Raw genomic sequence first — 12,514 nt, 5'->3', positions numbered from 1 at the left:
GGCCAAAAATAAGTCTGAGAAATATCTTTTTTTTTTAATAGAACTTAAAAAAAAAGAAAGCAGAACTTTTTATTCTTATTAAAAAAAGGCATACAAATAACCAAACAATACTTGCTCATGATTATAAATGCAATTAAAAAAAATTACTGGTGCTAAGTCTCTGAATGAAATAATAGTGATATATTTGCCTATTTTTCTGGTAAATGGCCTAAAAAAACATCACAAGGCCTTTCTCAATGACTAGTGATATAATGAGCTTTCTTGATTTAAAAACAAATATCCCTCCTCAACAGCCAAACGCACTGACTGACATCCTTTCAAAACCCTTCTGTCAAAGCTAAGCTTGAAAGGATGTTCAGTAACTATCAGATACCTCCTGACACGGAGGCAAAACAGGTCCATGACACAAATTAAAAAGGCTGAAGATGAAAAGAAAACCCCACCAGGCTGGAAGAATTGCAAAATCAGAAATCTGGACCTGTTTGAATGTATTCATTCTGTAAAGCAAAGTGGAAATGAAGTGCTTTTTCCCCCAAATAGAGGCCAACACATTCCTTACTCTTGCACTCAGAAGGAGCCTGACAGGCGAGGACCACAAGGCTCAATGCAAGGCAGCGTATCTGGAACGTTCCAATCCTAAGCATCACTGTGGGCTGTCCCATGTCACACTCTCACAGGAGAGCAGTAAAATGTCAGGGAGCATCTATACTTTCAAACTTTTAATTTGCTTTGAGTTTCAGAACCTTCCCCCCACTCTACCCCCAAACAGAATCCTAACTGGAAACACAGGATAATAAAACATGGAAAACAGGTCTGGTTAAAGCATGTAGGTGAGGTCCCAGTCTCACCAGTATTATTTTACTCCAACTTTCTCACTTGAAAATGAGAAAAGATTTGGAGAATTTTAGTAACTTGCTTGAACCTCTACAGCTAAGACCAGAACCCAGATCTCCTGCTCTGGTTACCAAGCTTGAAATAAAAATCCTTTTTTTAAAAATATAAATGATGTGCCAAATATTACACAGGATATTCTTATATTAAAAATACTTCATTGTTTACCTGGAAATCAACTTTAACTGGGCATCTTGCATTTTATCCATTCCCTTCTCGCATTCCTTTCCAAGGATGTCATGGCTAAACCAATGTTGATTCTACTGGTCCTTCTTCATGCAGGCTTACCTGCCACACTTAACATTTTAGGACTTTAGTTAGGAAAGTGGTCCCTGAGTGGTTTTGTGGATGGGTGACATAAAAACTATTATATATTATACAGTCATCTTGCTAGTACCTTTTTGTATGGATGGATATGTATATACATATTTACTCTCCTCAGCAAAAAAAAAATTTTGATTCAACTCTGCATTTATATAATACAAAATACACCATACATGCAAACTAAAATAAAGAATTTTAATAAAGTGCCTTCCTCTGCTTTCTGGGGTGATAATCACTTTATTAAATAAGTACAGCTTGACATTAATATTTATTCATTTGATTTATAGTTATTTTTATGAGATGCAAGGAGGCTACATTTAACACCAAAAGTAGTTTAAACTGAACTGCCTTCCTTTCTTTTGAATTTGTAAGGAAATGTAGTGTTTTGAATTTGTAATGAAGGAACATTTACTTCTACGTAAAACTATTTTATCCACCAAATTTATTTCAAATATAAAGAAAGTTTTTTCTGTCCCCGTGTGTTCAGAGTAAGAGCATCATATGTAAGAGAAAAATGAATATGCAAATAAAATAAAATAATCAGTTAAAAACGTCCTTACATTTTGACCATGGACATGGCATCAATATTTCCTAATCAAGCAAAGGAGGAAGACCTATATGAATTACATAGCAAGTTGTCATGAATCACAAAATCCCTTCGTAATGTTCATGAAGAATCTTAATATGAAGCAAAAATCACTGGTATTTTTAATCTATCTCTGAAGACTTTCACAAACATTTCTGAATTATTCTGTTTTCCATTCTGAAATTCGGTCTTTCAGGATGCTGGCTTCAAAATCTTCACAAGTCATTTGAAAATTTTTATTTACCCTTCTGTCTCCCTCAACTTCTAACACTTATTAAAATGGAAAAAAATAATGATATCCAATAGCACGAGAAGTTGATATGTCACTTTATTTAAAAGGATTCTTATAATTAGTCAGGAATCACTGAATCTCTGCCTCACATCAGAACCATATCACTGAAACAACTGTTGGCGGTTATCAAACCATTGCAGCCTGAGTGGCCTCCTGAAGCTGGGGTTAAAAGCTGGCCTCTGGAAATCAATTGTTCTCAGCAGAGAAGAATATTTCAGTGATATGGAAGCCGAAATGCAGACTATAATCTTTTGTGATTATCCTTGAGGCTGAAGCAAATACAAAAAGGAAAGTCTATGAATTGCTGATAATTTCCTGTGATGACTGATTCCCAGGAAATTCTGATATTACTCTTGCTTATAACCAAAATGATGGTTCCCCAGAAAGTGTAGCTTCAAAGAACTCCACATCTGGCTATCACAATTCTTCTTCAGAGGCTACTCATCCATTAAAGGGGCCGGTCTTGTGAAGTAGCAGCTCTCTCAGAAGACAATGAAGGGTCTGATTGCACAAGGAGTGATGAGCTATGTGCCATAGGCTCTTTCTAGAAAGTTCTTTTATGAAGGAACTGATTTAAAATGTATCTGTTCTAATCCCTCCCTTCCTGCCCCAGAAGTCTACAGATTGATACATTTCTCTGCTATCCCTGACAGCTATGGAGATAGAATATCTTGGCTTGTATATTTTTAAAGTTTTATTTAGGCTACTGTTTATATTCTAAGAAAGAACAGTTTTCATACATATGTACATATCTTTAAGGGCTATATAATATTTGGGAATAGAGTATAAACCCACTGGTCATTTTTGAGGAAGCTTTGAGTTTACAAGTAGATGTCACACTGAATTTACAATTAGGTATTACTGCACAGGTTGCATGGGTTCTTCTCGCATGACTGGCAAATTAAATTCAAATTAAATTGGCAAATTAAATAAAAAAAGAAGGCAGTATGGTGAAGAGAGTTCTGTAACGGTCAAAGATCCAAAGAATGTTTAGAATATACTTCCTTTATCAATACAAGAAGGATAAATGAACATGTGGACTATTTTGAGTTTAAAATATTTTTACTTTCCATTTTAACTAACATCAATTTGATGAATAAATAATGTGAGAATAAAGGTTCTATATTTGGAAGTCTAGAGCAGTGTGAAAATATAGCAGAAAACATCTTTGTGTCTTTGGTGTCAATGCCCATGTGTCACAGGTGCAAAGCTTTTGGGCTCAAAATATCTTTATACGTGGCCTTTAAAATCTAAATATTATTGAAGATAAATGGAGAAAAAAAGGAATCCAGCCAAACTAGCTGTGGTTATTCCCAACCTCCACTCAATATACCTTCTCCCCAGCACTGCTCAAAATCCATTATTCCTCTTCCTTGTTTTCAGGTCAGGTGATTCTGGTCTTTAGCTTGCACTACTTTTACATCATTCGAGCTAACGTAAATCGAGCACCTGCTTAGTGCCAGACATGACTTCTTCAAGCTGACTGTAAATTTAAAACTCACGAATGAGGTCTCAGCCATATTCTTAGCATCGACCTTAGTTAGGATTGCTCTAATACACAATTCTAGCCCCAGGGATAAACATATCTTGATTTGTTTAAGGTAACTGGCTAAGAAGATGAGATCAAAGAGATAGAAATATTAATAAAAATATTTATATTACTTATAAGAATACAGTTTTTCTGTTTGGGAATCACCTCATAAACATCTCATTTGAAATTGATGGGTATTTTAAATTACTAAAAATAGGATGGTGGTATGTTATATTGCTTCCATTTTTTCACATTCACTAAATTCCAGAAATTTTCTAAATTGTCAGTCATATCCTCAATACTCCATAAATATAATAACTCAAATTTTCATGATGTCATGATATAGACTAGGAAGGTTATTAATCATCCCCTAGTTTTAGATTGAGGAAAAGTAGAACCAAGTTGCTTTTTTCAAGATCAAAGAAAACAAGTCCATTGTGGTGGTCTGACTCTTGTCAAGTGCTCCTTCCCTATGTAATGAAATAGACCGCTCTTCCTTTTTCTCCCCTCCACTCTGGTTCCTGCTCCCCAGGGTGGCACAAAGTAGAGTCCAAGGCCAGGCAGGACTGTTAGAAGACTCACTTTGGAACATGTCAAGAAGCCTTATTCCTCAGATCAGAGGGGATGTTGCAAGTGGTTTTGGGGAGGAAGTGGGATATCAATGCTGACCGACTGACTGACTAAATGAATGAATGCCACTGACTCCTTTAGAAGGTAAGTACTTCAAAGTTGAAACTTAAGTATGTATCATGTGATAATGGCTATTAGTAATCATTTTAGCATCTAATAGCTTCAGCTCATTTTGGAAATGGAAATTTTGTGGATTTGATTATCATGACAATTAACCCTTTTACATATTATGGAAACTTGATGTCTACATAAGGAAAACAAAGAAATTAGACCCAGATACAAGTTTTGAATTGTTGGAGACTTTCTGTATATATCTAATTATCTGTAAATCACAAGCCTGTGAAAGAGAACACATATATTTCCTGCTCTACCTCTCAGATCTTCACTTGGCTCTAGAAACTGTCCCTACGAGACTGACAAGACAAATTCATCTTCTGAATAGAATATCCTGCAAAGCCCGATGTTAGGAGCCATGAGGATTTATTGGATACTTTAAATAGTATGCCCCATATGAACAACCTGTGAGAAATACACACATTTAAATTCAGGATACCGTAGGGTGGAGAACCAGCTCTTGCCTGTCTGATAGTTTTTACTTGCCCTCTTTTCATTGGCAGAGCTGTCTATAGGAAGAAATAAGTAGACTAGATTATATTCTACAACCTTCTGCTCCGCAAAAAGGGTACCACAAAGACACATGTAGCCTATTTTAAACATAGGTGTGTTAAAAAAATTTCATTCAATATTGTAAAGTAAAAAAAAAAAATTCATTGTAGAATGCCTTTAAAATACACTAAAGCCCTCTGATACTAGAATTCTATGAAAATAAGGTATCATTCACATAATTTATGTTCTTTCACGTTGTCTCAAGCATCAGAATATACAAAGGAAGGTAAGAAAACTTAAATTGACAGCTAAACCTGTGGGAAAAAAAGTATTTTTCCAAGATCCCTACTGATCTCCGCAAAGATGTTGAAACTTCACCGATTGCTAAATAGCACTCCAATTCATCTTTAGCACCCTCAAAAGCCACTATAAAAAATATAGGGATTAGAATATTCTAAAACATGTTTTTCCCTTCCCCAAAGAGATTTGAGATCTAATTCTGAATATAAGAATCTAGAGAGAAGAAAAAAAAGTCTGTGCTATTGATGGGTTCCCAAGCTTTTGATAAAGGTTTCTCAAGGAACACCACCATCAATGATTGTTTATAGAGTAACTGATTTAGAAATACTGTTTCTGGGCTGGAAGCAATGTTTTGTACAATAATATTCTGCCACATTTTATATTTATTAAGCTCTCCTACTTTACCACAGGCATTAAAAAGGCTTGGTCACTGCAAGAACCTAGGAACAAGGTTGTTGTTGGTTTCTTCTTTGATTTAGCTGGAGATTAGTTAAGAATAAGACACATTTTTTAAAAAGAGGGCCTGACACAGACACTTTTGCCAAGTTGACTCTACTCTAAAAAATGCTGACCTGGGACAGCTCCAAGACTGAAGATCTGTCTTGCCAGAAAATCTGATGTGCCCTCCAAGTACACATAATCCTTGAAACTCTAGCACTGAAGATGAGGCTCCAGAGCCATGTGAGGTTGAGGCTAGGATAATGAAAGGGACACGAAAGAGGACACAGCATGGTGGAACTATGGGTCCCTCTTTTCACATGCTCCTGAAACCTTGTGATTCCTGACCCTGTAAAGGTCCATCAAGGTCTTAACCTGATGTTTCTTGGCAGCTTTTATCAACTGACTTCACTATTCATTATAAGCAGAATCCTCTGTTATCTGATGACAAATTAAACAAGAGGAAGAAGTAATATCTACCAGATAGTGAAAGCAGCTTCTATCTTATTCACTATTACTCCTCCTTAGCACAAAGACTGGCACATGTAGACATTCTACAAGTGGTTGTGAATGCATGTTTTTTCCTGGATGCCTTGAACAAATAATTTCATTAAGGACAGAGTACATATATGGCCACATATTATGTAAGCATACATGCAAATATACATACCATATCAATAATATCTATATATTCTAAAAGGATTTCAAGAGTGAAAAGAGACATGGGATATTTGAACACAATCTAAGGACTTCATTAAATTGATATAGATTTTAAAGGCAGGTAAAAATGGAATGTTCTAGCTTACTTCAGGTTTCCTTACAGTAACATCTCATGAGAAGCATGGCATGAGTTCACAGCAAAGTGAATGTGAGTTTGATTCCTGATTTCTTTATTTTGGACCTCCTTGATAAATATATGATTATTTCTACTAAAAGAAAGAAAAAATTTAAATAGTCGTTGAAATCACAAACTATGAATGATCCAGAATCTCAAAGAAATTAGAACGATAAAATAAATGGTAAACATATTTCTCATTCTACAACTTGTTATGGATGGTTCAAAGAATCATATAGCAATTTGGGACTTTATACAATAGAAATAATCTTTCTTCTTCTCCACATGTTTGTTCATGAGTCAGGAAAAAAATAAATTCAAGGTAGGTAATAAAAATCCATTTTTTTCCACAAAAATAAGATAATTGAGCCTCTTGCAATAAAGTATCAGTGACCCTCATTGCGCGTATCCTTTCCTGGAGGAGATGCAAAAACATGGCAGGACTCACAAAGACATTTGAAATAAACAGGCATGGAAAATACTGCCAGTCAGTAGGGAAACTGACAGACGACTGTGGTCTTACAGGGGCTCTTGATTATAGCTATAGCTCTGGAGCATCACACAAATATATCTGTGCATATATCTAATATGTGACTGTCAAAAAGAAACTTGAAAAAGTTGGACATGATTTAGCAAATGAATAATAACAAAAACAAAAACAATATATAGGCTGCATATGTGTCTTAGTCTGCTTGAGCTGCCATAACAAAATACCACGGACTGGGTGGCTGAAACAACAGAAATAAATTTCTCACAATCTTGGAGGCTAAAAGCCCAAGATCAAGGCCACCAGCACAGTCAGGTTATGGTAAGAGCTGTCTTTCTGCTTGCAGATGGCTTCCTTTTCACTATGTTCTCACATGGTAGATAAAGGAATAGCTTTCTGGTGTCGCTACCTAAAAGGGCACTAATCACATTATGAGGGCACCACCCTCAAGACCTCATCTAACTAATCATCTCTCAAAGGCCCAATTTCTAAGTATTATCAGGTGTTAGAGCTTCAATATGTGAATTTGGGGAGGAGGACATATTCAGTCGATAATAGCATGTATATAGGTATGCCTACAAAATGGACCTATTTTATCATATTAAGTTGACATGATCCATCATGGTAAGTATGCAACTTATTTAAAATTTGAAGATGTCGCTTATTAAGGATAACCATGTATTATCCAGGTATAGAATACCAAGTATTAAATACCAAGTATTATCCAGGTAAGAGGAAGATAAAAATGGAATCCACAATAAATGATTGGGAGATTCTGATTCTAATAGGAAGAAATAATTATATACATTTGGCAGCTAAAAAAAATCATGCACAAAAATTAAAGGATGGCCATGAAGTACTTTGCAAATTGAAGTAAAGTGAATAACAAAATAAAGAAAATAGTTCTATTGGGATGCAAAAATTCATTCTTTCTGGCCTTTCTTGAACACTATAAAGTTCAGTAACTATTTTAGCTTTATCTATTTTTTTGGGGGGGATATTATATTATCTTGGAAAAGGAAACGGCACCCCACTCCAGTACTCTTGCCTGGAAAATCCCATGGATGGAGGAGCCTGGTGGGTTACAGTCCATGGGGTCGCTAAGAGTCAGACATGACTGAGCGACTTCACTTTCACTTTTCACTTTCATGCATTGAGAAGGAAATGGCAACCCACTCCAGTGTTCTTGCCTGGAGAATCCCAGGGACAGGGGAGCCTGGTGGGCTGCCGTCTATGGGGTCGCACAGAGTCAGACACGACTGAAGTGACTTAGCAGCAGCAGCAGCATTATATTATCTTGCCTCTTCTTACTTATTAATTCTATTTCTTATAAGTTTCTTGGGCACTATGGTACTCTTATTTTAATTTTTTGTTTATCTCCTTCCCCAAACCCAGTACTCCTTAGTTCATATATTATGTTTTCATATGGAATGTTAATTCCATAACTAATGACCTTGATTTTAAACTAAATGCTCCTAAGACTAGGACCTAGGACAAAGAATGCAGTTGATATTTGTAGAGTTTCCATACCATCCACACAGAGAAAGCCAGAACTATAGCTAGAGAAAAGTTTATATCTAATTACTCCTTTTAAACTAAAAAAGGATGACAATTCTCAGGAAAATAAAAGTAAACACCTACTCTTATCACCTTGTCCTTAGGGCTCAGAAATGCTGAAATTCCCTTTGCCAGGTGGGGTACCAGGGACACTGAAAACTGAGGAACTAGCGCCCTTTCCTCTATCCTTCCTTCAAAAAAGTTTTATTGAGCAGCTGTGCAAGACACCAAGCATACAAAGATAAACAAAAATAGCCCCTGTTCTCAAGAATTTGACGATCCAGTGAAGACTGATGGTTAATCAGGGAGAATATGGTGCAATTGGGAGTTACTTTGGGACTACTGACTCGATGGACGTGAGTCTCAGTGAACTCCGGGAGTTGGTGATGGACAGGGAGGCCTGGCGTGCTGCGATTCATGGGGTCGCAAAGAGTTGGACACAACTGAGTGACTGATCTGATCTGATCTGATCTTGGGACTACAGAGGATGGGCACTTAAGTCAGACTGGAAGAGTCATAGAAAGTTTCCTGTGAAGGAGGTGCTATCTATGTTGGGCCCTGAATGACAAATAAACGGAGGTTGGGTAGCATGGCGGAAGTGAGCCTCGGTGACTTGCCTGGCGGGAAAGCCTAACAGGACTTAGATAAAAAGATCAAGACCTTTAAAAATTTACATTTTGGTTTGCTCAGTCTTTCACCCGTCAGAGGCTCAAACAGTCCCTCTGTGAAGTCCAACTCCTGAAGAGCAGAGTTAACGTCCTTATTCTCCAGACACGCACCCTTGACATACAGTCCACCACAAAACATCAGTGAGCCAAACCCCATTTTCCCTAGCATGTCTCCTCAGAACTCTCCTCCAAAAGTGTTCTTGAAGCTTTTGCTTATTCTCACCTATAAACACTGAGAGAGATTTTGTCAGTTGTAAGGGAAGATGGCCACTAAATGAATCCTGTGAAGCATGCATCTTCTTTGCACACAATTTAGCATAGAATAGCCACCTATTCTGCTTTCAGTATGACAGAATCCCATTTCATTCTTGCTGTGTTTATTGTGTAACAGTATCCTACTCCACTATAAAAACAGGAGGAAATCATTACTTCACATATGTATTTTAAATCCACTTAGAGAAAATAGCAAAACTTGGAACTTAAAAAGCTTTCAGCTATGGTCTCAGAGTACAGTGTTCATTCTTCTGATAATAGTTATGGGTTAAAATATATTTCTTATATTTACTAATATTATTCTTGATTTAAAAATGAAGTGATTATGGTAGCATTCGTGTTGGTTCTCAAAGAGCGCATAGACTACTGAGTAGAATATACTTTTAAAATTTGCTAATAAGAAATTACAACTTTTTAAAATACATCCTGCTTCATAGATATTGTTTGCAGAGGTCTATTTTACACATTCAAAAAAATTCTTTCCTCTTTCTGCTTAATGATTCTGCTGAAAATTGTCTACCAAGCTGCCAAAAAGAGCACAGAAGATTTCTGATTGAGCATTGTTCACACTGAATGAGGTGGGAGGTGACATGGACCAAAAGAATCAAGGACACGGAAGAGCCAGAACATCAATTTTGAAGTTAGAAGATTCTAATTCAAGACTCAGTTCTTCCTTCACTAATGCCTTTGCCTCATGTAGACAATAGGAATAATAATCATGGTCGATTAAAATGTTCTGAGTCCTTCGAAGAATGTAAAACACCTCAAAATACAATAATCCAGTATAATTATTAGTAGTGATGTAAAACTATTTTCCTAGGAAAGTGTGGACAGTGACTTCTGTGAAATTGCCCTGGGAAGTTTGTTGGGTGAATTAGACATTGGAATGGAAGAGACCATAGGAAAAGGATCAGAGTAACTGAAACTTCAAATCAGTGAAAAATCATAGGTAACCCAATGATCCCATAAATTCAGTTTTTTTTGCAAGATGATAGCGGGTCTGACTTAAAAATTAAATGACTTAATTTTTAATACATTACCAGAAGAACTCTCTATCCAATAAATGCCTTGGATATAATATAGAGAGAATAAAATGATTATATCAGGCAGTTCTTTGCTATATTCTTCACTTTCATGAAAAAATACTTTCATTTGAAAGTTGGAGAAGGAAATGGTAACCCACTCCAGTGTGATTGCCTTGAGAATCCCAGAGACGGGGGAGCATGGTGGGCTGCCATCTATGGGGTTGCACAGAGTCGGACACGACTGAAGCGACTTAGCAGCAGTAGCAGCAGCAAGAAGAAAAAACAATGAAATTCTACTAGTAGAATTATTCCTTGGATTTTCTCAAATATTAACATGCTGCTGCTAAGTCACTTCAGTCGTGTCCGACTCTGTGTGACCCCATGGACTGCAGCTTACCAGGCTCCTTCGTCCATGGCATTTTGCAGGCAATAGTACTGGAGTGGGGTGCCATTGCCTCCTCCCAAATATTAATATATCATATGGTTAATTGCTGTGGTAGCTCAGATGGTAAAGAATCTGCCTGCAATGCAGGAGACCTGAATTCGATCCCTGGGTCCGGAAGATTCTCCTGGAGGAGGGCATGGCAATCCACTCAGTATTCTTGCCTGGAGAATCCCATGGACAGAGAAGCCTGGTGGGATCTATGGGGCTGCAAAGAGCTGGGCACGACTGTGACTAACATCAGTGCATCTGTAAGTCCTACACAACATTAACAAGCCACTATAAGGCTGCTGTTTTTTTTTTTAACTTATAAAATATTCTTTCCACTGTTGCTTTACAGCCATTAAAAACAGAGAAGTATATGTAAGGCATTTAGAAGTTCTCTAAAAGTGACTTAGAGAATAGCGCTAATTAGATAGTAGGTTCCTGTTATATATGTAAATAACATACTTCTAGAAGGGGCTGGAAGAATGCATGCCAGCTGCAGAGAGCACTTTTCTCTAGTAAAGGGAGTGTGTCTACAGCAATAAGGAATGGTGACTTTGACATTTTGCTTTGAACGTTAATGTTTTATTTGAATTTTTGAAATAAGGACTACTTGTGTTAAAAAAAAAAAAAATACAGAGAGGTAAACCACCATAGGACACATTTATGCTTACTCACATTTTCAATTCTGCTTTCTGACAGTGACTGGACTTCTGCAGTGGTTATAAATGCTGTCTTTCAAAAGTACAGTAATCAAAACACGAATATCTAATAAATGTTTTCAGAAGTACAGCTTAATTCAATTATGCCTGGAATGCATCACCCATGTTTAGACAGAGGATAGAACAGGCATGCTTCAGTTCATTCTCTAAAATGGCACAACGTGTTGCTTTGGCATGGTCACTCCTGATGGATTAATGTGAGCAGGCCAGGGGTGATTTATCTTACTGAGCTGCTCCACTTCACCAGAAACAGTGTTCACCGTTTTAGGCCTTTAAAAAAAATTGTGTGACTTGTGTCTGAAAAACCCCAAGAAGATGAAAACATTCAACCATTTACTTGCTAAGTCAAGGCCGGTGCTCTTTAAAAAGCTGGCTGACCAATGACCCTTTAATTACGTTAGAAGGCCTAAGTTACGACAGAAGGCCTGTCAGCAGATTTTATTTACAATCCTTGAGGAAAAGTCCTGTTGCTGTTTTCACTTCATACAGAAGATAAATCTGCAGAAGGAAATATTTGGCAGTGCTTCAGATGTCCCCTGTCTGGTGATGCTGATAATGCAGTTCTTTTTCTTGATGATGGTAGCTTCTATTCTACAATGCTGGATCATTCATGTAGACCATCATGCCCCAACCGGCTGTATTCATTGACTGAACAGACATAATTTATGCAATTATCTGAACTGGTTAACCTGTTCTTTTACTGTAAGCTTAGAAGTTGGCTATGGGCAGATTTTGGGCGGAATTCTATTGTTGAAGGGTGTCATGCTCCACATGGCATATCTATAAAAACTGTCTTTCATTCAGATAAAAGATTAGCTGCCCTGAATAAAGAACATTGGCAATTACAGGTAATTCACTAATATTTATCACGTGGACAACTAACTTGTAGATATAAAGTGAATTTTTTCTTTTTACTAACAGC

General features: G+C 36.9%; 1 protein-coding gene across 6 annotated transcripts in view; it reads right to left on the bottom strand.

Moving 5' to 3' along the window:
• Positions 1–12,514, bottom strand: part of ZNF385B (zinc finger protein 385B) — a 488,263-nt gene that overhangs the window by 88,836 nt on the left and 386,913 nt on the right. The gene's annotated exons all lie outside the window — the stretch shown is intronic.

Source organism: Bubalus bubalis, chromosome 2, assembly GCF_019923935.1.
Source record: "Bubalus bubalis isolate 160015118507 breed Murrah chromosome 2, NDDB_SH_1, whole genome shotgun sequence".
Classification (NCBI taxonomy): Eukaryota; Metazoa; Chordata; class Mammalia; order Artiodactyla; family Bovidae; genus Bubalus; species Bubalus bubalis.
The sequence above is the reverse complement of the archived record's forward strand: the minus strand, read 5'-3'. Positions and strand labels throughout refer to the sequence as shown.